The sequence below is a fragment of the Schistocerca gregaria genome, chromosome 2 (genome assembly GCF_023897955.1).
Source record: "Schistocerca gregaria isolate iqSchGreg1 chromosome 2, iqSchGreg1.2, whole genome shotgun sequence".
Taxonomy (NCBI): Eukaryota; Metazoa; Arthropoda; class Insecta; order Orthoptera; family Acrididae; genus Schistocerca; species Schistocerca gregaria.
This window is the reverse complement of record NC_064921.1, coordinates 579349752-579353575: the sequence shown is the minus strand read 5'-3', so window position 1 is coordinate 579353575 and position 3824 is coordinate 579349752. Positions and strand designations below refer to the sequence as shown.

The following is a 3824-nucleotide window of genomic DNA, read 5'->3' as shown; positions in this document are numbered from 1 at the left end:
TACAGAAACACGAGACACTCGTGTAACCCGTTTATTCTTTCTCTGGGTAACTACGACCACAAGCATAGATGGAAACATAATAGACCAAAAACACTATTAGCACGAAACTGAACATCTATGGTCCATAGCACGCTAACATGACAGTACTGGCGAGCTCCTGCAACTCAGCTACTACTGGCAACCCCAGATGCTTAACCCGCCGAAAAACCGGCAATCGCAGGGAAACCGTACTGTACACAGCACGCGAACCAGCCACACAAACCCCCCACACTGTGAGCTGATCTATGACCGATCGCCCACTAATATGTGACGACAATGAAATGTTTCAGAGACGCAGCAGCAGCAGACCTGGAACGAGCGCCAGCAACGACAACGGGAACGATGCACGATACCTCGCACTAACATAACCACACCTTGCATGCGCTGTCGCAGCTAGCAATCCGCTACTGCCCTTACTACCCATCCTACTGTCGCAGAGGCTTTTTTTCCCTTGGCTCTTGCCTTGGCACTTTTTTTTCCTCTGCCCTTACAACCGCTACCCTTCGATCGTTTTCGACCACTTTTAACTCCTGATGGACCATGTAAATGAGTAATCTTACCCAGACGCATAGATAACATCACAGCCTGCATACTGTGACTCCTGATTCTAAAACTAACGTGTTATACGGAGGTGATAGTAAATCTTTTGGTTTGGTCACCACGTTGGTGCGGGCGTGGAGGGGCCCCATCCTTGTGTAAACAATTTAAAAACCACCTTTTCCCGCGCGTCCCGCCACTTCAGTAGCGGAGGGGGTTCCCTGCACCTTTTCCTTACTTATAATACAACTTCGCTAAGTATGAACCACTTTTCTAAATTCAATTTCTCTTTTATATACAGGCATGTTTTATAAATTTTCATTATTTAAACACACCGCAAAGTTTTACATTACATATATTACACATATGAACTTTCCTTTGACAACTCAATGAACTTCATCAGTAAAGAACAACCACTTCCATAGTCGAATACATAGAATTACACAGTATAAACTATTTAAATAGACATTGGTGTTACAATGTGTCTAGCTTCAACTACCATTACGCGTTCTAAGTCTGTTAATTCGTCGTGCTGACGTAATCTCGCCGGGAACCTGTTCACGTGGATCACCTACAAATGGGAAGTCAGCCAAGGCACTGCTCTCTTATACCTTGTGTATGCGATATTATTGTACATGTGCATATCGCTATCCCACCACTTCTTCACCTCAGTGTATTTGCGAACAGAACTTTCTAAGATTACCTTCTTTGAATTTATATATGCCAAATTCATTTTTCATACATACCGTACAGAAATGAAATGAAATGGTCGTGTGGCGTTGATGGCCAGGTGTCCGCATCTGGGGAAGTCCGGTCGCAGAGTTGCAAGACTTTTCAGTTGACGCCACATGTGGCGATTTGCATGTCGATAATAATGAAATGATGATGAGGACAAAACAACACCCAGTTCTCTAGCGTAGAAAATGGCTAACAGATCCGGGAATCGAACCCGGGCTCGCTGCATGACAGTCAAACGCGATGACTACTTAGCTAAGCAGGCAACATTTTACCCCATAAACCAAAGGCTTGGCGCGATAAAAAATGTGGAATACTCATTAATAAATTATTTAATTACTCACCGGATAACACAGATGATGATCTGCATGAATAATTTACAGGGATATAATGAATGGTGAAAGGGGCGTCATAAGCATTGGAGATTTTCTATCCCTCATTAATACAGGTAATCAGCTTGCACTCTCATTTGTACTACATATCATATCGTAACAAACAGTGCTTTCAAGTTGCTTAGAGCGAGGAACTGATGAGGAAAGAAGTCACCTGTGGTTACTTAGCGTCTAAACTGGCTTCATTAACTTGAACAGTTTTATTATTTCAAAGAAAAGTAAAAATTTGTGTGCTACAAGCTTCCGCTTTCTCAATTAATTTTCAACGCACAAATAAATATTTGTGATAAAAATAACCCCTTATGTTGAATTCAAACAGTAAGACTTAAATTCATTTAACCTTGCACAGTACTGGTCGGTGGTGAGGAATTGATGATCCTGCGTTCAGTTTCTCAAACATCCAACGGTTAACGTCCACAAAGTTACCAGATGCTGGGACACGAAAGCTGATGGCGAGATCTCATATCGTTTTTACTCAAGTATGTTTCATCTGCAAACTTAATCTCCATACCGAGCATAGAAAAGAAAATACAAATTCCTACGAATTTTCAAAAACTCCAAAACATCGACTTATGAAGCGATCACCATGTGGCTCGATCATGGGCAAAAATTAGAGTATCGTTCACAAGGAAAATTGTTAAAAATATTCAGACATCAGTTACATATCATTATTGCTTATTATAACACACGCTATTATTTTATAATCGTTCTACAGTAGTAGGAGACAGAGTAAGGGCCACATGTTTGGGTGAGGCCACAATACCAAAGCTGTTGATCACAAATAAGATTACTTAAAATTACGAAAATTCACCCCGAAATTGTATATAATCATGCTTCTTATAACACACTCTATAATTTTATAATCACTGCAGTAGTAGGAGGCAGAGTAACGACCATGAAGTTGGCTGATGGCCACAACAGCAATAATGTGGATCACAAAGAAAACTAGTTAAATTAGGAGGTTTCACACGTATCTATATACGAAATATATCATAACCTGTTAACTTGTTGAAAAGCTAACATGCACTCCATCTTCAGGCCACAAGAGGCCCATCGAGACCATCCGACGGCCGTGTCACCCTCAGTTGAGGATGCGGATAGGAGGGGCGTGTGGTCAGCACACTGCTCTCCCGGTCGTTTGATGGTTTTCTTTGACCGGAGCCGCTACTATTCGGTCGAGTAGCTCCTCAATTGGCATCACGAGACTGAGTGCAACCTGAAAAATGGCAACAGCGCATGGCAGCTGGATGGTCACCCATCCAAGTGCCGACCACGCCCAACAGCGCTTAACTTCGGTGATCTCACGGGAACCGGTGTATCCGCTGCGGCAAGGCCGTTGCCGAAAAGCTAACACGACCCCCCATCAAAGTCTACAATTTGGAGCTCGAAACTGAAAAAGCCTGCGTAACAGGCAAGGAACTTTGTTCGAAAAATGAAAAAAATGCTTACCAGAGACGACCACACTTTACCTGTCCCTAACCGCCGTCTGCTTCACGTCTGCTGTGCAGCGATCTACCTTAATTTAACTATTATCTGTATTTTTCTTACTTGTCACTTCTTCTTCTGCGTGTTTTTGCTTTTAGGAAGCTTTAATAGTCGAGTGCTATTAACTGTTCCATAGATCTCGTGTTTGTTTTGAATACAGTCAGAGAGAGTCCCTTTAGTCAGCCATAGTACTAGTAGTGCTAGTGTATCTTTTCAATACCGTCCAGAGACAGGTAGTGCTATTTTCCTTGTTTCTACAAGAAGTGGTTAGCAATCACAGTTTAGTCAATAATCAACCGCCTTTAGTGAATTAGCAGTCTAGTTAAAAGTTGATTAACACTCTATAGTAAATTGATTTCTTAGGATGGATAGGATGTGTGGCTGCTGTGTACGGACGCAGGAGGAGCTGGCCACTCTTCGCGAACAGCTGAGCGTGTTGATGGCCGCGGTCAGCCGTCTTCAGGCTGCTGCCTCGGAGTGTAGCGGCAGTGGGGAGTCTGGTGCGTCGCATGGTGCACCCAGGTGTTAGATGCTTCACCCACTGTCCCTGCTGTCGAGACATCTTCGCGGGTACCGGGCGCGGTTGGGCCACCCTCTCCCCAAGGGGAGTGGCGGGTTCAGCGGCGTTCGCGGCGC

At 43.7% G+C, this 3824-nt stretch overlaps 1 pseudogene; it reads right to left on the bottom strand.

The window, feature by feature from the left end:
• Positions 1-2927: 2927 nt before the first annotated feature.
• On the bottom strand, positions 2928-3044 carry LOC126337127 (5S ribosomal RNA; annotated as a pseudogene).
• Between the last annotated feature and the right edge of the window lie 780 nt (positions 3045-3824).